Consider the following 24,560-nt stretch of genomic DNA (forward strand, 5'->3'; position numbering starts at 1 on the left):
ATAAGAACACTAGTCTTTTCCCGAATGTCCCAGTGAGAGATCTCTTATAAATACTACGATTTATAAAAATAGAAGTTCCCAGAGGGTCACACAGAAGGATTCTGGTTTTTCTAAAACCATTTCCAAGCAATAAGAGTAGAATAATATAAATTCACCTTCTTCCTGAGGATGTTCTGATGGCTTTATTTTTCCCTGTATTTGAAATTATCACATTAAGAAATAAATTGTAAAAAGGTATTCAAATTATGACCAAAGTTATCTTCATCCTCATTTCCCACATTCCCATTTCCCCATTATTAAGGAGAACAGCTATTCTTAAGTAGCTCTTGCAGCTGAAAAGGCCTGAGCAATAAATGGAAAGTGAGAGAAAGACCCAAGATTGGCACAGTTATTATCAGGGCAGGTTGGCAGAGGTAATCCTTTGCAATATTTCAACTCTATCCGTTAGTTAGTCCAACAAAGAGTACGAAACAGTATTATCACACCATATTGTATCATTGCAAACACAGTATCCAAAAGAATATCTTGAAGATGTAATTTAAGGTTTCCATGCACTTCTACCTCAACTTAGTGTAGCATAGAACTGATCTGACAGAGCATTCTAAAAAGAAAAGTCATTTGAAAAATGATTCAATACAATCTTCAAAAAAATTTCCCTGTGAAGAAGTAGATGTGATATTGGCTTTTTACATGTTCCACATATTAATTGGTGCCAACATTTATGTGAAAGCACTTATACATTTTCTGATATTTCTTTCTTTGAAAAGTAAGGAACTCCCTCTGCCATTACACCCAGGGATCAGCCCCCACCCCCCAACGACTACCATTAAGATGAGGGCACTGCGATTTGAGGTCTTCACTTTTATTCAGGGATCGCCTATCAAACTCCCCACTTTGGTTTTGGAACCTAAGTGCTTTCTCCTGTCCTCAATAGTTCTTGTGTCCTTCAAAATGGGGTTAATAGTGCTAGGATTTAGTGCTAAGTAGAATTCCACATTTTTTAAAAAAATGTCTGTTTATACTGTAATTTGTGTGGTTTTTTATTACTTCATATTATGTCACCTCTTAGGCATCATGATTTTACCATCTTCTTGGAGAAGAAATGCCACTTAAAACTATTGTTCACACCCTGACTGGTGTGGCTCAGTTTGCTGAGTGTCAACTCACAAAAAAAAAAGGTTGCTAGTTTGATTCCCTGTCAGAGCACATGTCTACGTGGTGGGTTTGGTCCCTGGTCAGGGTATATATGAGTGGCAACTGATTGATGTTTCTCTCTCACATTGGTATTTTTCTCCCTTCCCCTCTTCCTTAAAAGTAAATAAATAAAATATCTTAAAAAGCTATTTCTCAGATTCTTTGTGATCACTGAGATTTGAAGTTCCAGTTTAGTCATGACTATATCTCTGAGCTTAGGCAAATAACAAAGGAGAAAAATTATAACAATAGATATATCTATATAAGTGGTATACAATTATTCTTTTTGCATTACTTTACTTTTGCAAATCTTCTCTATGTTTGAGATTGTTTTTAAACAAGAAGTAAAAAAAAAAACAGTTGATAATCACACCTATTTTATACAATGGTTACATGTAAATCGTTTCTTTGGAATTCATAAACTTTGTTGACTTATTGACACAAACTCCATATCACTGAGTCAACAAAATTCCAACTTCAGGATTCTTTTTGCAGAGAGCGTTTAAAAATTGTGAGCTTAAAACTCTATTTGAACAGTCTTCCTTCGAATAAAATACTGCCATTCACTTGCGTGGGGAAGGCTGAATAGAAAGAAAAAATAAAAAAACCTCATCAACGAAGACAAATACATTTGCTTATTATTTTGATCTTTGCATATTGCTCTGGGAATATTTTACAATGTATCTTTACAATGGTGACTGTTCATTATATCAGAATAGGCCATGATGCTATAAGTAAAACTAAAACATTTCTGAATTTTCAAATGTCTTGGTTCCAAGACCATAAGCAAGCAGATTTCTAGATGACATTAAGAAGAAAGATATTTACACTAAAAACAGTTCGAAATAGAGAAGTAAAATGTAGTCATTATATAACCATCTGGCTTTGAAAGCAACACTACTTTAAATTTCAGTTAGTTTGAGAGAAAATCTGCCTGAATTTTCATTCCCTCTTCTACACTTTTAAAAAGTGTAAAGAAATGAAATCCAACAGGGAGTAAAAGTGAATAAAAACAGAGAACATTTACATATGGTGGTAAAACTTAGTAGAAGTTTGCATAATTATATCCTGACTTTATTTTATATCAGGCCTCTGAACTATTAATATTATCAATAATAACAACATAAAATTTGTAAATTTTTAATATGGTAGAACTAATTTTATTGCTACCAAAATGTTCATTGAATGAACCTCTCATCAAAAGCTTACTCAAAGACTGGGGTGTTTATCAAGATTATCTTTGTCTGCTTGTGTTTGTTGTGAGGTGACAGGTATAGAAATGTATCATCATGAAGCCTTATAGGTATCAGTTCTATGACTATACCTGTATATATGTACATGCTATGAAATATGAATTAGCTCCCTTCTGATAATCTAACTCATCTTCCTACTTTTGTAATTTCTCTTCAATTTCACTGTAAGAAAATTCTCCCATAACGTGTCTTCATCATGGAATTCACTATGAACTTATTGCTAAGGTAATCAAAGGCCATAGCCATTGGATGGGGATAATGTAGACTTAGCTAACAATGTCCTTAGTACTTTATAGCTTGACTTAAATACAGACAAGAGTCCAGGGAAGTCCTTCCTTATGGAGATAACTGCCTTGGTTGGACTAGTTTTATCTTATTTATTTATTTTTAATCCATTTGATATTTGCTGTAGCCTCTGCTGCCTAAGCCTCCAGAGTTCTATCATCCTAATATTTCTAAGAGGCACCAGTATTTTTTCCACTACATTTTTTTTTTTTTGGCCTAAAAAGAGGTGAAAGGATTAGTCAAAGAACATATATGCATAACTCACAGCCACAGACAGAGATGTAGTGATAGCCTGAGGGAAGGGAGGGCAGGCACTGGTGGAGGTGGGCAAAAGGAGGGAAAATGGGGCCAACTGTAATGGTGCCAACAATAAAAATAATGAAAAATGAAATTAAATAAAATTACATGTAGGCCCCTGTTGTTTGCAACTAACTGTGTAAGGAGGTTTGAAATGGAGTGTCCTTATGACCTTGATTAAAACACAACTTTAAATCCCAGTTCTAAAACTCATCTCTCTTTCTCTCTCTTTGTAAATATGTGCCCCTCAGAGACTTAGCCTTTCTCCTGGGTCATCAGTCACCCCTTACCCAAGGCAGAAGAAGACAGTAGCCAGAACCTGACCAATGATCACAAGGTCTGGACCTCTGCGAGGCTAAAGGTAACAGCTTGACCCAAGTTATGTTTCAGTTCCTGAGCTGTAACAGCCCCTCGTTACTTTCCCGTGAAAGCAGACAGGGACACTGTGACAGACCTCAGAACTGTCATAAAGACCTGAGGAAATGATGTATTATCCTTAGTTCACCTCCAACCAATCAGCTCCCAGACTTTCTAACCCATTCTTTCCATTTTGTCATATATAATCTGTAAAGTAAATGTCATTGAGGAATTTGGGTTATTGAGCCTTGGTTTTGTGTGCTGTGAGAAAAAACAATGTATGTTCGCCAACAATCCTTCTCAAATGATGCTGTTAGGTATTTTATAATATAAATGACCCAGTATGAAGAGTGATTGTTGTTCTTTGGTCATAGTAGTAGAGTTTAATAATTCTGCTGATGTACAGAATATGAATCATCTCTTGGCACATGTATGTTTCATATATAAGAGAAACTACAAAGTTTTTAATTATCATTAAAGCTGATCCTGGAGGAAGATATGCTTCTTTCCCATATTAGGCATTATTTTGGTTATTCTGAGGCAATAATTGGTGATCAGCTACATGCCTCATCTGGATTCAGTACTAAAGACAACACTTAACATTTCTTGTACAATCAAATCATGGCCAAAGGTTATATGCAAATAAGATACTGTGTTAAAACAAACAAAACAAGAAGTGGGACTTCAGTTTCCATATTGAAACACCATGTCTTGGGAAATAGTAATCACATAGTTTTTAAGGATAAGATTTTATAGTACTTGTTAGGAACAGTTAATGATATTTATTTGAGTTTATGTAGTTCTTCCAAAAGCTAATCTCACTGATCATTACCCAAATAAGACACATATTCATCAGACACATAATAAATGTGTCTTGAGTAAAATGTAAACATTCAATTGTATTCTTTTTGGATCATAATATGTATGTGTTTGGATACAAAGAATATTGAACTTAGTCTTTGTTAAGAAATTTTTCCATATTAACCAAGTTAATTTTCTGCCTAAACATTTAAACTGTATGAAAAAACTTGATCTAATACTTGAAAATATAAAAATATTCTGCCATTCTTCCGGGTAAATAAGTAGGATAATTTGAAATGACTATTTTTGTGAAGAAGGCCAGACAATGATATAGATGAAAAAGGTCATTCTTTTAGTCCCAAAAACAAATCACAGATTTAATAGTTTTGTTTTTAATGCTAATATACTGTAAGGATATGCATTCATTTCATTAGTTTTATTGTATGACAAAGGCCAGTAAAATGAGGTTTCTTTTCTTATTGCCCATGTATATTTTGCCTCTTGCACTTTCTCATAAAATTTTCACTGATTGAAGTATCATACTTTCTCTCTGTTTCTGCATTAGAAACAAATGCCACTAAAATACATGTGCAAAAAGCTAATTTTATGTAATATTTTCATTTAACTTTACTAGCATGACTATAGAAAACAAATGCCACAATTTGAGAGGTGATAAATGGAAATGTGAGTAAATTTATATAACTTACTTAAAGTCATATAGCCAAGCTGTACCTATAATTCAGGACAGCAGTTCCTGATTCCCAAACAAGTGTTATTTCCACAAACCACCAGGCCACAAATATATGACAAACAAATCAAATTAAAACTGTGTATTTGTTTATCATTAAAATTTTATTTCTAGATGCAAAATATTCTGAGAGCTTTATTCATTTATTCAACAACCTATTTGAGTGCCATTATAATGACATATAGATGTGAATATTATGGGCTTGTTTCTTTCATGAAGTTTATACTTTAGTGAGAAAAAAGCAGTTTAGAATAAACAAATAATTAAACATGATATATCAAATAATTAGATACTGTTACTTCCAATGTCAAAAATATAAATTAACACAATGGAAGAAATTTACAGTATAATCAGTGAAGAATCCACTAATGTAGCACTAGTTATAATTAGACATAAGCTGTACTATTAGGATGAATTAAGTATTATTTGGAAAGGAAGAGTCACAGACTTAAATGAAGAGGTACTGCATAGAGTCACAGAACCTGCTGATATACTTGACATTGTGGGTAAAGTACAAATAAAATGCAGGATTGAGAATGAGTCTATGTTTTTGGTTTGAGCCGTAGATACCTAGAATGCAAAGAAATTAATATTTGGGAAGTGCAAAGTGTTGTGGTGATTCAGTAGATTTGGTTTGAACTTATTAAGCTTAAGTCATCTATGCAAACAGATATATTGAGTAGAGAGTTAATTGAGGGGTATAGTCACAGATACTGTTACTGAAAAGGGGATGGATTGAGCGCACTTGGCGAGAAAGCTAAAAATTCAGAAAAGATTAGAGTTCATGATTAAACCTGACTCACTCAACCATTTAATAGAGTAAAACCAAGGCAAAAAGATATTAAAAAGGAGGAGCCAGTAAAAAAAGATGGAAGGGTAGGATAGTATTATGTCTTAGAAGGAAAAAAAGACTTCTCAATTGTGTCAAATTCTGCTAAAAGTCACACGAGATTTAAATATTGCACTTATACTAGAAATGAGGGGCTTTGGTGACTTGGCAAACATGATAAAAGTACCACTGTAGAATTATGGTTATGAGAAATCAAGTTGCAGACTGAACTACAGCAAAATCTTGTGAATACTAGTAAAAATTATTATCTGGTATCTTAACGTCACTGGGGGGTAAAAGAACTTTTTTTTAAATAAAAAAAAAAGGCTAGATTGTGAATTTATACTGATAAAATTGATCCAGAAGAAAGGGGAAACAGATGTTGCAGAGGAAAGGAAAGTTGCAGAAAAAAAATGCTCTAAACAGAAAGTGTCTGGATTAAAAGAAAAACGAGCCTATCAAAGAATAGGGCTAATGTGCAGAATGTAAGACTGCAAATCAGAGAATAGTATTAAATAAACACAGAGATGTACTAATACTGAAAAGATGTAGAAGATCCTATTTTTAAACTTGTTTATTCATTCAGTCATTCAATAAATATTTTTGGAGGTTAAATGTAGGGAGACATAAAAAAATGCATGTCATGTAGCTTACTTTTGAACGCAATAATACTAAATGAAAATAAAGGAGGATAGTGATGAGACTGCTATTTTATATATGAGAGTTAAAGAAGGCCTGCCAGTGGAGAGGACATCAAATCATTAAGAGCGAAAAGAGAAAACATGTTTTATGCTTATCTGGAAGACAGCGTGTAAAGGAGCAAGCATAACCGCAATGAGTGGCCTTAGTGAGTTTCAGGAGGAGCAAAGCGGCTGTTCTGGCTGCTAGAGAAGAAGAGAGCAAACGATTGGCAGGAAGTGAGACTGAAAAATTAGCAAGAAAGGTTTATTCACAGTTTTACAGGTTATGCAAATAAATGTTGATTTTAGTGAAATCAAAATGGGGGAAAAAAGGAAATTGTGACCAAGTAGAGAAACATTTGAATGTATATTTGAAGAAAACTTTGTATGACCCATAAATGAGAATATTCTTTAAATGGAAAAAGTCAATGCCAGCTGAATTGTTAAAGAATCTCAACAACAGAAACCAACAAGCAAATGGACCCGGAAGCAAGTAAACAAGGAGCAGACTAATGGTGACCAGGGGGATGGGGGAGGGGCGAAGGGGGGAAAGAGGGGGAAGGGTTTAGTCAAGGAACCAGTATCAATGACTCATGGACATGGACATGTGTAACGGGGCAGGGATGGGCTGTGGGAGGAGGGGTGGGTGGGGTTGGGGGGGAGCCATGGAGGAAAAAGTGGGACAACTGTAATAGAAAAAACAATAAATAAATTATAAAAATAAATAAATAAAATGACTTTCCTCGGCAAGTCATAATATTTTACCTACTTGTAATAAGTAGGTAATAAACTGTTACAGTTATAATGGGCAATGCCATTGAATAATAAGTGATGTTTACTATTACCTTCAATTAAACATTGTCAAATCCTTTGCAAAAAGCAACAATAAACATTTTATTTTTGACCCCCCCCCCCAAAAAAAACAAAAAGAATCTCAAGCAAGTAATTAACCAGGGAAAATAGCTAAAGGTGGAAGAAGTTATGAAATATAATGTCTATATAAAGCGATTATGTTTGACAGGAGTGACTCCTTATTGAGTCACACAGAAACACAGGGAAGAAAAGGTATATTTAGGCATATGTAAGTCTGTAGCATTTGAAGAGTGACTATATGTCACTTTTACTCTGTTTCTCTAAGTAATTATTCATAATGCCACTTTTACTTTCAGAAGGGTCTTTTTTCTGTTTTTATTGAGTTTGTTAGGGTGACAGTGCTTATAAAAATGTCTTAAATTAGAAAATTAATTATATAGCCATCCAAAGCTAAGAGTGGAAGCAGACGTCTGCTACTAATCTGAAAATGGTTGTTATGAAATAGAAGGCAAAAAATTGGTAATAATGTGAATTGTTCTCTGTGTGTGTATGGAGCACATTTTGAAAGAAGTAATAGAGATGTAGTGTAAAATTTTGGAAAAATTTAAGAGAAATGAAATAGAGATATACGTATATGTGTGTTTGTATGTAATTTTAACATCCATTAACTCAGAATATGTTCATAATGAAATATAAATAAACGTACAGCTCTTACATTTTAGTTAACCTCACTAGTGAAATGATAGTTTAAAATTATTGTAATATGTAAGTGACGTCCAAGGTAAATACTTCCGTGCAATTCTTAATCAGGGTGGGGCAAAAGTAGGTTTGCAATTGTTCATACAGAAAACAATAGAATAGTTAACAAATAATAATAGAAGAATAAATTCTACATTTTGCATACTCACAACTGTAAACCTACTTTTGCCCCATCCAGTATGTATGTGTGTGTGTGCATGCGTGTGTGTGTGTGTACTTAAAAACATTTACATCTATATGAATAAAATTAATGGTCTGATTGCATGAATGAGGAATTTAATGTTATTTCACACACACACACACACACACACACACACACAGGTACACATTTCTGAAGTTGTGTTTGTGTTTATTCTGAAATTATATCCAGAGCCCTTACATACAAATACATGAAGTGTAAAATCTAATGGTTCTTCAATTTGTTAATTTAAGAAGCTTGTTGATTGTTTACTTTTTATCTCCTATAGTAGTCACAGTTATCCACTCCAAAATTAAAATAAATCAGCAAAGAGATTAAAAGCTTCTTATAATTTAAATTAGTAAATTTACATATCAATATTGTGTGTATGAGATTAAGTTTATAACTACTTTAGGAAGGAAGGGTAAATAGGATGTGATATTTAATAAAAATCTATTTGGTAGACAAGTTTAGATTTACTACTACCTTCCTCAGTTGCATGTTGTTGACATCTGCTGTACACACATAATTAATTCTGTGATAGCTGAAGTAGCTGGAGGGAAACAATCTGTATGCTCAACTGTGCAGTAAGGTATACCTTACAAATATCAAAGACAGAAGTTAAACTTAAACAAAGAATAAATAAGCCTCTTCTATAATTGACTACATAATATATCTATATATTTGAGGAAACATTTCTTAAAAATAGTTATATTGTGTGTGTGTGTTTTCCTAGAGCCACTATGTATCAAAATGCTCAGAATCCTGAGATACTTTTTTAGTGAATAGTTAATTATTATTCTATTATGGTTGTCCCAATTTTCCCGCATTGTTCTCCACTGCCCCGTCCACCTCTCTCCCAGTGAACCCCCACCCTGTTGTCCATGTCAATGGGTCACTCATACATGTTCCTTGACGAGACCCTTCCCCTTCTTCCACCCTTATATTCTTCTCCCCCCACCTCTGGTCTTATTCAAATGGTGAAAGACAAGTGATGTACAAAAGCAAACTACTTTGGGGAAAATATTTTTCTTTTGGCAGCAAATTAAATTTGGTATGAAAATAACAAAGGGAAGGGTAGGTTTAGAAATATATTTTAAAACATTCACCATAATTGTTATGGAGGGTATAATATAAATGTACCTCTTATGTTAATATTGAATTGAATGTATATCTTGTTTCAATATTGGAAAATCATTTTAAAAAATAGATAAAACTTCAGTAGTATATCCTTCTAAAATTTCTGTTTAAGAGATTTATTATTATTCATAAATAAAACACCAAAATGAAAAACTTTTTTTATAAAACAAAATTCTTGGATTTTTGGCACTTCTTCTATAATGGAAAACACAAAAGAGACATTTTAAATTATAGGGCTACAGAAAGGCATCTGATACTTATAATAACATTGATAATCAAATAAAAGGATATCTTTTTTTAATTATTATATTTAAAGGGGGCAGAAACAATGACTAGATCATCCAACCAAAATCTTTTTTTTTTGTCTCTGCGATTACTTTCTATGAGACAGAGCAGGTCCTCCAATAGCATAATTTGATTCAAAGTTATTTCATTGTGAAATGCAGTAGGAACTTAACTCTTGTTTAAGATCGATTAGCCTGTATAAACTTAGTTTTGTTATATATCGTTTCACTTAAAGTCCCAGAAACTAACAACAATGCTAAGTGAGGACTTATCATATATAGGGCACCACTGAACTTCTGATCTTAATACAATGAAAAAATACCACCCACTTGAGAACAGGAACTTGGGGATTTTTGTAGTTCAGATTATTGTTTTGGGAGATATATGGAAGTCATATTCTTTCAATGGTAGGTGTCTATATGAAATTAAAATATTACATGTGAGAAAATTATTATGTAGACCAACACTCTGGAATGGTGGCACAAAAACCTCCTAATCTCTATTCCTCTATGCAACAAAAACCCAGTTTTGTCTCAAAGGGCACTGTTAAGAAAGTGAAACATCAAACCACAGAGCGGGAAAACTATTTACAAATAATATAGCTGATAAGAGACTTGCATCAAGAATCTATAAAGAACTCATAATTCAAAAGCAACAACAAAGACAAATAATCTTATTAATAACAGTCAAAGATTCTGAATATATATTTATCTGAAGAAACTATGCAAATAAAAATATGCACAAATATGTTTAACATCATTAGCCATAAGAGAAATGTTTATGAAACTCAGAATGAGATACCAGTCCCAACTTACTAAAATGGTTATAATAAAAACAAACAGAAAATGGCATTGTTAGTAAGTATGAGCATAGGGAATAAGTTCTCATGGGGAGAGACTTCTTTGGGGCGATAATGAATTTTTTCTAAAAGTAGATTGTGCTAATGGCTGGATAACTCTTAATATACTAACACTCTTGAATTGTATGCTTTAATAGAGTAATTTTAGTATTGATTGATATCACAATGCTGTTATTAAAGATTTTACTAAATACATATTTATTTTATATATTAATTAATTTTTTGTGAATTTATATATAACAAATGCAAAATAATTAAGACATTTGGTATAAAAATAGATATGTGAGATCTGTCTGGAAAAAGTCATCCAACCATTGTTCATATAACAAGAATTGTTTGTGCGACATCGATGTAACCTGGCATCTGAGAGTGGGCTGGAATGCGCATACCTGAACAATGATCACTTCACTGTACTAGTCAGTGAGGGTGGTAGATGCTATTGAGTGAGCATGTGTACCGTGTGGCAATTGCATTCAAAATGACTGAGTGAGTAGAGCAACAGAACTGCACCAAATTTTGTGCTAAGCTTGGACATTTCTACACTGAAACTATTTGTATGATTCAGAAGGCTGTGCTATGGGCACCCGGTGACTGGCAGCGTCATCATGACAATGCACCCACTCAGGAATCATATCTTGTAGTTTTTTTGAGAAACATCAAATAACCCAGGTGACTCTGCCCAACTACATCTCAGATTTGGTGCTCTGAAACTTCTGGCTTTTCCCAAAACCAAAATCGTCTTTGAAAGGAAAGGGATTTTAGACCACTGGTGAGATTCAGGAAAATACGACAGGGCAGCTGATGGTGATTGGAAGAACTGTGTGAGGTCCCAAGGTGCTTCCTTTGAAGGGGACTGAGGTGTCATTGTCCTATGTACAGTGTTTCTTGTATCTTCTTCAATAAATGTCTTTATTTTTCATAATATATGTCTGGATACTTTCTAGACACACCTCGTATACACATATGTTGATACATGTGTGTATATATCCCAATGAATTAAACTGGTGTTGTGTCTAGTATGTTAGACAGTTTAAAGTTCAATTTACATCAATAAGTCTGCAGGTAAGACACTTGCAGATAAGAAATCATTTAAATTCAGAATCTTATTTAAACTGGCATATGTGGCCGTTCTTCAGAAGACATTGTAGCCTCATGACAAAGTAGAAAAATTAAAGGGAGGTTTGTTTACTTTTTACTTTTAAAATGTCCAGGAACATGACATATTGTTTTTGAATCAGTTCTTTTTCAACTACTTGTATCTTATTTTCTGCCCTTTCTTTGTCCGTTTTATTAAATGTACACTTTTATCATTGCTTCTTACTTAACATTAAAATCTCTTCTTCAGAAAACATAAGTTTCTGTGTACTGACTGAAAATTATTTTCTTGCTTTGCTTTAACTTTCTATGAAAACTGACCCTGAAGTTCCCAGAGCTTTTAGACAACACATGTATTTTTTTAATTGGTATCGTTGTTTTGTTAGATCTCAGTACAATGAAATAGGAGCCTGGAGCTTTTACTTAGGAAGAAATGTCAGACTTATTGAGTTATTTCTCACTGAAGTGTTTTTGGATTATAGGATGGATACATTGCAGGAGCTGAGACAAGTTCATCCTTTGAGTCTTTATATTATCAACAGTCAAGTGTTTTGTGGTTGAATTAGAAGTACTGGCCACTTACACTCCACTCAGAAATGTGTGTAGTTGTGAAATGGATCTGTATAAATGTGACATGTCCTCGCAAAAACACCAGAATCACAAAAGTATAGTGAATGAGGAACACTGAGTTTAGTGTTCCTCATTAAAAAAAAATAAAATAATAACTTCTAAGCTCTTGCTAGAACTTTACAATCTGACTAAATTTAGTTTTTTTTAAGCCTGTGACTTGAGGATCATCAGAAAATTTTAAAGCAAAGTCACACAAATAGAGAGAACTCTATGATTCATGTGCACTAAAATTGCTTGACAACTTAAAGATAGTGATGCAATGTATTAGAATGAGATCATTGGTATTAGTAGTAAAAGACTCATTTCCATATGACAGTTAAACAGTTGGTACAAAGTCTTGTGAAGCAGGGCAGGTAATTGTGCAGACAGGAGGATGGTACTTACAGTACATGCCGGTCAGCAGGTTGAGAGAGAGGACAATGCAGAACATTTCCATTCATAAAAGCAGAATAAGAAAAGTAGCCAGTGCCTTTTGAGAGAAGCCCAGAGGGGAACAGGGTTTGACAGTAAATAAACTACTATACATGCTATGTCCATGGCTAGTGTGGTTATACATGCCTCCTCTAATCAATGACATTATAATAGGATTTAAAGAAAAACAGATGTAATTAAATTAGAGGCCAATAGGACAGGTACAGTACAGGGTTCAGTTATTCCACTTGAGGGTCAGAGTAAAATCTTCCCAACTTACAATTAAATGAATAAAATGTGCCTGTTTGTTTCCCCAAATAGTGCCTAATGATAGATACAGCTGACTTATTTCATGATTCTTTTGGACAGAAAAATGTCTGGTTTCGTTTTTACGCATTTATGTACCAATTACTATGAAAGTCTTTTCATTGTAGGAATTTGTCCAATTTTATGTTGCTTATTGATGCATTTTGTCTCTCATTTTTATTGTGTTCTTTTGTTGCTGCAGAAGGTGTCTATGTATGAGATAAAGCCATATTTTGCAGGATGACATTTTTGTTATTTTGAAACTTTGGAATTTATTCTATTGAAAATACTCAAATGTTACATATGATCTTTTCTTCAGGCTTTGGTGACAAAAATACCATCTCATACATGACATGAGTGTGAAAGGTATTTATTTTCTATTCTAAAACAGTCACAGAATAAGCATGTGTTTAATCTATAAGTTCTGAATGTCTCTGATTAACCTATACTTAAGTCACAGACAAATGTAATGTCACAGAAATATAAAAAGATGTTAATAACCTATATATCAATTTGTCGTCATCGTCGGCAGCCGTCCGTCTTGAGAGACGATGGTGTAGCTTATTAAGAGTCTATCTGCACCGCCGAGAATGGCTGTGCAGTCCGACTCGGGAGTGACACGGTATCTGTCTCCTCCCGTGTTGAATCTACATCTTACAATGACGCTGGAGTGTCCTCTCCAGTGAAGCTGAAGCTACAGAGCCTGGGCAGGGTGATATGGAGGGTCTGCTGTTGCCCATGCAGCAGACCCCCCCTCTCTTCGCAGCTGAAGGGTCCAAGGGAAAGACGGAGTCAATGCAGCTTGGCTTCAGGTGCGCCGCAGGAGTTGCCGGTGTTGACTACAACGTCAAACCGCCTTAGGGACTCCGGCTCCGGATTTTCTGTCGGGGTTTACTCCCTTAGCCTTTCCCCTGAAGAGGTATGCCGCAAGGCAGCGGAGGTTTTTTGGAGTCAGCGTTTTCCTTCTCTAATGTGCCCTGACTGGAAGGTCGAACCAGCGACACTTAGCTCGCAGGCCGACGCTCAATCCACTGGGCCAAACCAGCCAGGACAATTACTTGCTAGAAATTTATATGCACATGCAAAATATATGCCATATGTTTCACCCTCACAAACTCTGTTTTAACTATATATAATTTTATATTTGAATGATCCAATTACCTTTAAGATAAAAACTGGTGTCAGTTTATCTTGTCCAGTAGATAAACTATATAAAAATATTTCTATTAGCATATTTTGTATAAATTAAGAAAATGTGAGAAACAGAAGACACAATCTTATTTTTAAATAACCTCATGATTTTTAATAGGTACTTGATGTCAACAATGAATGATTTTTAAGAATTTAAGATACTTACCAAAACATTTATTACTTAAAAATGGCTCCAACTTAGTACAAATATGCATAAAAAATTATAAATTTTATGTAAAAAAACGACAATTGACTACATGCAAACTTACTTTTTTGTTTTATGTATGTTACTGTTATTTTACAAATGTTATTTTTTTCTCAAATATAAAGCATAGTGATTAGATAATACATTCTAGAATATGAACTGCCCATGTTCAAATCAGGTCTCCATTATTTATTAGTCTTTGGCATGCATCAATTAATATATTATATAACACTAATCTCCCTATCTAAAATTTGTGTATAATAATAGATAATTCATAGATTTCTAAAAGTAGTAAGATACTGTTTTTGAAATAGTGTCTGATTCATAGCAGTTTATGAATATCAACTATTATTATGCTGATGATTATTATAAATTTTATTTATATTACATTATACCATTCTTGAGATTTATAATGCTCCATTACTATTTTCTTAAAATTAAATGTTGATTTTTTTGCTAGTTATTCAATAAACACGTACCATCATTGTTTTACTAGATATGACAAAGCATCTACTTGGTATATATTTTTAAGAATTTACTCTGATAATGTAAGTACCAGTTTCTCTGTGGTAAAGAGAATCTGTTATAAGTGTCTAGAAGATTTAGAAAGCAAAGATGGGAAGAAAAGAGTTAAAGATTTTCAGAACTGCAAAGAATCTTGGTTTTTTACTTATCAAATAACAAGTTACCTTGCCCTGGCTTTCTGGTTGTTAGCAGAAAAAACAAACAAACAAACAAACATGTGACTCCTGGGTCAGAGACAAAGGAAAAATTATTACAACAGGAGCAGATTTTCAACATTCGTGCCCATTTCCTGAGTTCTAATTCCCACAGAATGATCAAAGCAGTCCGTGTGGCATGTGTTCATACAGCAGCCTGCTTTACAGACTAAAAACCCGTGTTTATGTCACTTACATCTTTTTTCATGTTGACTAAGCATGGCTGATATTTGCTTCCGAAGGACACATTATCTTTATTCTACTGCAAAGTAAACAAACCTGTCATTTTTTTCCAAAGTAAGGCACTCTCTCTTTCAAGGCTGCTACCTACACAAATATCCTTGAAGACACAGTTTGGACAAAGGCAGTCACTAGTGCTTTTTCTTACAAGAGGTCCTTCCTTTATTTGAAAATTAGGGGCAAAATCTCCCACAGATGATAAACCTTGGAGGAAGGCGCGTGACTTGCAAACAGATTATATTGGTTATTTACCAGCACTCTCAGGGGGGTTTTTAAGTGGGTGGCCCCTGGAATTAACACTCTTTTTACTCCGGGCTTTGCTTATTTCATAAACCAGTCTATCTTAGGTAACATAAAGATTTGGAAACAATATAAAGATTGAAAATCACTGACCAAGGTAAACATTTCACTGCTACCAATATAAATAAACGAGAAAGAAAACATAACATTTCATGGAGTTATATATTTCTTATGAACATCGGAGCAGAGGTCTCATTAAAAATCAGGATTAGCAAGTGAAATGCATGTTACTTAAAATAGACGGGGAAGTAAATTGTGACTGGAGACCTCCAAAACAAAGCCACGAATCACAGGGGGGGTCTGAATTGGAGGCCATTAGGGAAGACACACATCTGCCCACACACATCAGATGACTTTCCCGCTTGCTGTAGAAGCACGTCCCGAAACATGCGTCCCTGTTTTCAGGCACGTGCAGACCCGCGAGCGTCCCCGCCCACACCTGGCCCATCCTTTCTGAACTAGTCCGCACAGCATGGAAGGCAGCCAATAGGAGACGTTTCCTTTGTTACAAGGTGCGATTTTTGCAGTCATACACTCTGGCTTTTTTTGTGTTCCCCGGAGCACAATTCAGGTTGCTACCTGAATCAGTGCCTCCCAGGTTGCAATTCCTCTTGCTCAAGTCAATGCTCTTTATTTTTTACAGCCTAACCTTGTTTGCTTGTTTGTTTTTTGTTAACAAGGTTTTCCCTTAATTAGTTAAATGGATATATCCTAAATTGAATATGAAAAGAAGTCAGAGGTTTCACTGGACCAGGAGAGGGAAATAAGAGTTTTCAGAAGTTGAAAAAAAAAATTGTATATTTCACCTCACATAGGTTTAATTTTGCGTGTTCCGGGAGTATTTACTTGGCTTTAAATTTACACATACCCAAGGAAGGTGATCTGTCTAGATCTGTTAAAGTTCCTAGATTTTACTTTACCTTCCAACTAACAATTTAGCGTGCTATAGTTTTATGGAGGCTGGTAGAAAACACAAGATTCCTGGGTCTGGAATAAAGAACGGTTCATTTCTCCTAAATGGCAGCAACCAGAGTATCAGCACTATCTTGGGCCGGTTGTCTGAGCTCTAACGCTCACAGCGGAACAGACAGACAGCACAATGACCATTGCAAACACCATGGGTGGGGTCACAGAGGATGAACCACAAGCTTGGGAAACTCCAATAATTTGTAATGGGTGGCAAGCAAACCTGACTAACTTTTGCCTAGAGGAGACAGTTTATTTATTTTATGGTAGAACAAATAAACCCGCTTATTGTTCCCTAGGAGGACACTCTCTCCAATTTTAATATCTATTTATTATAAAAAACAAACTTAAGAATTTGGTCCAGAATAAAAGGCTGCTGGAACCTTGTGCTCAAGAGTCCAGAAATATGAAAGACCTGTAGGGAATTATCGCCCAACTCTGTCAAAGGTCAAACACAAACATACCATCATTCAATTTAACCATGCATATTTCTATTTTTTTTGCTTGTTTTTTGTTTTTAATTTGTTTTAAGTAGTACATAATCTCATCATACGTGAACTGAATTAGGACTGACTATGGTTGTAGTTCCATTACAAAGTGGCAGGGGCTGTCCTTTCGGTGGTTTTCCTTGTCAAATTCTGTAAGCAAGCATTAGTTCTGTAGAGTTGGAAAATGTTGGTCATGGGCAGCAAAGGAGATTCTAAGTGAATCTGAGTTTCAAAATGGGACCTAATTGTTTTCACAGAAGTCATTTAAAGAAAGAGAATACAACTCCAAGCTATTTCTTTCCAGTCTAGTGCTGACCAATGGCTTGTATTGAGAGATATCTTGACTTGTGCCTCTGAAGAAAGAAGATTTTGTTCCTATCTGCAGGGTCTATCTAGAGACTCCTCATGGATAAGCTGATGAAAACAAGTGACAAAGAATTGTCAGATGACTCAATTTATAGGTAGTCAACTACAGCTGTCATTAGCATGCAGTTTATAAACTGTTTGCATTCTGTTTATTTTTCACATGCCTAGAGAGAATTAATACCAATTAATAGGATAAAGCATAAAAAGAGTAAAATGACAAGCATCCCCATTATTTTTGAACATTAATTAATGTGACATTGTGCTTAGACACATCCTGTGTGTGACACTAACCAGATATGGCCTTCTGCTCTGTTATATCGCAGCTCTATGTACTTCTCTGTGAAATGTGAATGTGAATGCAATTCATTTAAGGAAATGAGATATGCAACCCAGTCACCCTTGAGTGGATTTGTGTGTGAATTGGTAAATTGAATATTGCAGATTATTCACTTCTGGCAGGACACAAAGGACATTAATGTAAACTACGTGGCAACAGAGGAGAGAGGTGCATTTAACAGTAGAAGATATTAAACTGACAGTCGCACTGAGCACATAATCCTGAGTACGGTACCTTTCCCAAAAGTCTTGGTTGTCATTAATGTTTAATGACAATGACATATATAGGGTGGTTTGATCAGTACTAGCCCCAAACTGCCAAATGTTTGGTTAATAATTGGTCTTGAAGTCAGTGTCAAGTCAAGGAAAATAATGGTCTTAAAGTTGTAACATCATGTTAAAAGAAGACTTGATAAATGAAATAATTCAGACACATAAAGATAAATACAATGTGCTTTCACTTATATGTGGAATCTGTAAAACAAAATAAGCAAGCAAACAAAAAATAAATAGAGTCATAGATACAGAGAACAAAACGATGCATGCCAGACTGAAGCAGTTTGGGGACTGGGTAAAAAAAAGGTGAAGGGATTAAGTACAAACTGACAGTTACACATTAGTCATGGAGATGTAAATAACAGCATAAGGAATATAGACAATATTATTGTAATAACTATGTATGGTGCCAGGTGGGTACTGGACTCATTGGGAGGATTACTTCGAATTAATGTAAATATCTATCTGCTATGTTGTACACCTGAAACTAATATAATGTTAAATGTCACCTATAACGTGCTCAGTCGAGGGGTGCTCTCTAAGTTTGAACCATTGTTTCTAAATTAAAGTTCATCAGCATCATCATATTGTTTCTTAGGCACCAGTATTTATCCAAAATGAGAGTCAGGAAAGATGTTGGGATGTTTTGTGCTAAGGCTGCATAGTTATAACTTTCCTACAATATTTGATTCTAGTTTTTTAAGCTTAAGGATGCAAGTAATAATATTTCAATTCCAAAGCCATTCCCAAATTCTGTTGTAAATGAGTAACTAGCAAATCTTGCAGGGGAATGATATATAGTTACACTATTAAATAATAAGGCATCTGTGTTGCTGAGATTTGTAACACTCAAAGTTTAGGGAAAATGTACTAGGATTGGTGGTATAAGAGTAATCTCTAAGAACAGGACAGGTATATGCAATGAATCTCTAGGACATGTAGTCACAGACTTTGGATGACAAACTATCAGGACATCATGAAATATATGCGAGTACTAACCACAGGGTCTCCAAGTAGGTATAGATCCGGTAAGACAATCATGATTGCCTATATAGAGGGTAGGGCACAAGTAGGTTTACAGTTGTTCATATGGGAAATAATAAAATAATTAATAAATAATAAAACAAGAATAAACTCTCTCCTACAATCGTAAGACTACTTTTGCCCCACCTGTATATTTATAAAAATTAACTGCCTAGAGAATCATGTATTATTCAGATCAGAAAAAAAATATTATTCTGACACCTTACCTCCTCATGTACTTTCTTTATGAATGCAAAACAGAAGGTTAAGCTAGGGATGAGAAGGCTTATTTATTTACTTTTAAGAGAATTTCTAAGAGCTGTTTTGCTGATGTTTATATCATAGTGGATTTTAATCACTAAATGTCATATGATATTGAATGAGTAATGCTAAACATTGGAGTGTCATATTGTAAACTCTTACTGACAAATGGAGACATAATTTTGCCACTATTTTGTGAAAAAGTCTCTCCAAAGCACAGTAACACATAGTAACAGCCCATATACTGCTATAATAAAACTTTAATAAAAATTATGTAAGAACACCTCATATCTAAGTTTAGAAATTCTTGGGTGTTCATTTCAATGTAAACTTTACATCCACATGAGAACTGTAAATAACCTTTGGAGTTTATGTATAAATTATCTAAATGTCTGGAATCCAAGTACAGAAAGTCTTCAGCATGAACTTGGATTGAAATCATTCATTTGAGAACCATAAATAAGTTTTTAGTTAACTTAGAAGTGATCATTGCTGAGTGAATAAAAAAAAACGTTACATTATAATTATGCTAAGCAGTATTTATATGTAAATGTGTGAAGTATTTATGTATATATATTATTATATAAATGTATACATTAATTTTAAGAAAGCATTTTTGAAATATGAAAATAATACTTTGGCATCTATTTAGGGAAAGAGAAAAATTATACAGTACACTCAGATTGCTAAAGGTTAAATTTATAGTCATTTTGTAGTCTGAATGTTTACTACATCAAAACAGCTCCATAAACTATTTCATAAGATATTACTTTTGCAGTCAAATGTTTTACCACTGAGCTATACCCCCACACAGGAGATATTATTTTTGAAAGAGAGATAACATTGAGAATGACAATCAAGTGCATTGTCACAAATTATAGTTTTGTGTTGTAGAGAAAAAAATTTAGGAGACAATATGTATCAAGTATTTAAAAACATGAAACCTCAAATAATGCTTGACAAAGAGTTATTGAATAATAGAATGTTTGCATTCACACATATATTATTTTAACATTTATACCATACTAGTAATATGTAACATTACTAGTAATAAAATACACACTGCTATAAGAAAATTTAAGTATAATAAATGTAATTCATTTTTATAAAATGCATTCTTTAAGTTGTAAGACATGTCAATTTTGAGGTACAAGAATGCATTTCTAAAGGCAGAACCACCTTCTCCAGCTGCATCCACAAACAACCTCTCAAAAAAACAATACAGAAAAGCAGCAGTCATACAATCAGGAATCTTGAATATGTTTTCTAACATCAACAATAGATAATAATTGTTCTTATGAGATATTTAATTCCTTTCTCTCTTGAATCCCTTAGATTCAATATTAATTTAAAAATACAGAATGCATCTATTTATTCATACTATTTGAAGTAATTCATGGCATTGATTTAAACAATATCAGCAAGCAAAAGTAAAAAGATAAAAGGATGTAGTTATACAATTCACAACACAATAGAAGAAAATATAATCATAGATGGAAGGGTAGTGTTTCAGTTTTCCTAAGTCCCTTCCTAGCTTAGACATATAATGATGTCTTCCATACAATAAGACACGCACTTTTGTCAATCCAGTACTTACTCTGCTTACCATATAAAAACTGGCTGGCATCCACCAAGTCTTTCTGTAATTTTGGTGATCTGATAATATGTTTAAAACAACAAAAACAGAGTGGTTTGGGCTCAATTTTCAGATGTCCCTCAATTTTTATGAACATCACCACAAGGGATTGAAATCCTGTTCCTCAAGTCTAGTTCATTCCATCACTGAGTTTGATCCATGATTCACAAACATAATTATCCTTTCAGCCTTATACCAATGTGTTGAAGATATATGGTAGTACATTATCTGAAGTTATTTTCCTTTATACAATGCTTCTTCAGGTTTTTTTGTTTTTTGTTTTTTGTTTTTGTTTTTTTAATGCTCAAAGATATCATTTGAATTCTCCATTCACCTTCCAATTCAAATCAGCTATGGAGTATATAAGGTCCAACGCCCCTGATTGTCCCAGGTAGTTTTATACAAAATTGCCTTTGTTGCTACAAAATGCGAATGAGGATATAAGCTCTGTTATTTTGGTAAACTAAACACTTAAAGATAAGATTGCAGTGCTTAGTCCTGTCCAAACGAGCTCACACAGTGTGTTAGCTCAAGAAAACAAAAATTCTATCTTAGAAAATAGATACCTTAGTATATGTAATGATAGGGAGGTCTGCCTTGGGAAAGAGGCCAACTAGGCACTCAGGGCACACAAGTTAATGAAATATGTTTTATTCCCACCTTGGGTCCTGACAAATTTCCAGAAACAGCTGATGGAATTTCTGGACAAAGTTTGGGTGTCAGCCGGCCCATTTGCGGGGGGGATTGGCCTTGGCCTACTTCAGGGATTAATCACAGAAGTGGAACTGTGTCCAGGGACCTCTAGATATGCCTAATTGCCATGGTTACATGTGCCTTGGACAAGTTATTGACATACATGTTTGTGTCTTGCAAATGATAAACTTCCATCTATGTAAAAGAAACATTACTTTAAATTTACAAAATATAGCATATGGTGCTTTTAAATATCACATAAAGGAAAAATAAATGCTAAAAGTGCTGGTGAAATTAAGTGTGGTATGTGTTACACATATACATATATATTATGCAAATGCAAAAGGGAAAGCAACTGCCTAAGCTCAACAAAACTTGGGAAGACTTCGTGAAAGCTTTACAAAGTATAAAGCCTTTCTTCTACTAAAAACCCAAAAGGTTGGTGAAGATATGGGAACATTTATTCCATTAAAATAAACTGTATTTGACATTCTTTATAGTGTATAATTAGGCTTTTACTGTTAGGGAAAGGACAAACATTTCAACCATCCCTTGTCTGAATGCTCTATTGCTGCCACAACAAATTATCACAAATTTAGTTGCTTAAAACAACAGAAATCTATTATCCTACAATCCTGAAGTTCAGGGGTTCAATGTGGCTCTCGCCGGGCTGAAATCAATGTGCGGCAAGGTTGTCTTCCCTTCTGGAGGTTTCAGGAGAATATCTGTTTCCTTTATTTTTGACGACTACAAATCATCTGTCTTCCTTGGTTTATGTCGTCTGCTTCCCTCTTCGAAGTCAGTAACGTGGGATGTTTATAACCTTTATGCCAGAGTCACAGCTCTCTGTCACTGACCCTAGCAGGGAATAATTTTATGCTTCTATGAAGTCTTAGTGTTGGGATCATCAAGATAATCTCAAATAATCTCCCCATCTCAAAGTCCATAAACTCAATCAGGTGTGCAAAGTCCCTTTTTCCACATAAATTGACATATTAACAAGATCCAGGGATTAGAAATTGACATCTTAGAGGAGGGAGGAGACTTTATTATCCTGCCAATCACACCTCTCAATACCATCTACAGGAATCTTAGTTATTAACATTTTAAAAAATTGGAAGCTTGTCTCACCTTGCTTTAAGCACATCTAGAATTATATGAAATATTTCTACTAATCTCTTTCTCTGTCTTCACTACCACCATTTTCATTAAAAACATGTTAAATTTGAAATATAGATACCCTCATTAATTTCCTAAAAATAGACACGTGTAACATGATTCTTGTTAGGATATAGAATAGCACCAGAAATCATTGCTCCTAAACTAATAATGATAGTAAACTGAGTAAATTAAATATCAGTATTTTCAAATCCATGTGAGACCTAAAGGGGCAATAAAACTTAAATTCCAAAAAGAATGAGCCTCAGGAATGAAGAGATATTTTACTAATATCATTCCTTGTCCTACAGGGGTCAGAGGTGTGAATTTTCCATGGAAGGGGGTAAGTAAAAGCAGTAAAAGTGTAACTGCTGTGGAAAGCTAGCTGGAGGATCAGCATTCCAAAGAACTCCAGGCACAAAGCAAGTCCAGCCTCACTGTGATATAAACCTAAAATTGTAGGTCGAAGTTATGTGCTGCCTTGACATCCAATACAGGCAGAAGGGGCTTCAATGGCTGAACTGTAGGTTCTCCTCCTAATCATGCTTCTACGGGTTAGGTCTCCTAGCCAAACAATACTCTTTATCAATAGATTAGTGCAGTTTTGCCTACCTCTGAGTAATGAACTTTAGTTCCCTGCCAGCCTGCAAAGTCATTCACACAAGTCAATTATACCCTCCCATAGGAACCAGGGGATGTTTGAGTTCCTGAAAACCAAAAAGCCAGCCTCTCATAACCCTCTGATGTTCTCTCTGTTCCTAGGTGTAACTCCTGCGTGACTTTGAATGACAGGTGCTCTTTTCCTCCCATGAGTGAGTATATGTGTCTAGTAAACTGCTATCAATTTAATTTATCCAGCCTCGTGTGTTGTATGTTTAGCTGTCCTCATCCCTGAGGTAAGAATCCATCCATCACCAACGCGATGGAAATGATCAAAGCACCTGCCTACCAGTTTTGTCTCAGAGGGTGCTCACTATTCTCAGCAAGGCACTGGCGCCCTTAAGTGTAAAAATTGGTTCTTGAGGGATGAAAAAATATTACACTTTTTATGTGTAAAGCATGGATACACACAGCATGTACACAGATGTACAGTTTATCTATAGCATTAAAATTTTATGAGGGACTATTAGGAAAACAGTCTAAAGAAACACTGATATATGATAGGATACGGTGGCAGTCTCTTGGATGCCATGGCTTGAGGCAGGACAAAATGACTTAGAGAAAACCCCCGAAGAACCTTTCTTAGAGCGAAGCAATAGCCAGTTGAAGTCTTGGGACAGGTCAGGAAAGCTCTGACTGATCCTCTACATTTAACAGTCTTCCTGAGTTGCATTGCAGTGGCCCTTAGCAGACCGGATGCAGAGCAGGAAAGCTGGCGCATATCACCTGCAAAGCCTCTCCAGCCCAACAAAAGCTACCGTCAGGAGAGGAGAGTTAAGAGAAAGGCCTCTGAGCCATACAGGGCTCTCACCCATTACCAGGCAGTGGCAAAAACAAGCAACCTCTGCAGCAAACCGGTAAACAGCGTGGGACTGCAAAGCAGAGACGGGCCTCCTAGAGCTAAGAAATCTGGTCTTTTGGTTGAAAAAGTCCCGACCACACTCTGCAAACTTGTAAGCCTTAGTGAAATAAATCTGGAGTTGCAACAAGTGCTGTGTATTAGTTTTCTATTTCCACATAAGACATGATTGCAATTTAGCAGCTTCAAGGGACGCAACTTTATTATCTCTAAATATTTGTGGGTCAGGAGTCTGGGGTGCTGGTTGGTTCAGTCCTCTGCTC

This window comes from Furipterus horrens, unplaced genomic scaffold (genome assembly GCF_987537825.1).
Source record: "Furipterus horrens unplaced genomic scaffold, mFurHor1.1.pri manual_scaffold_12, whole genome shotgun sequence".
NCBI classification, from domain to species: Eukaryota; Metazoa; Chordata; class Mammalia; order Chiroptera; family Furipteridae; genus Furipterus; species Furipterus horrens.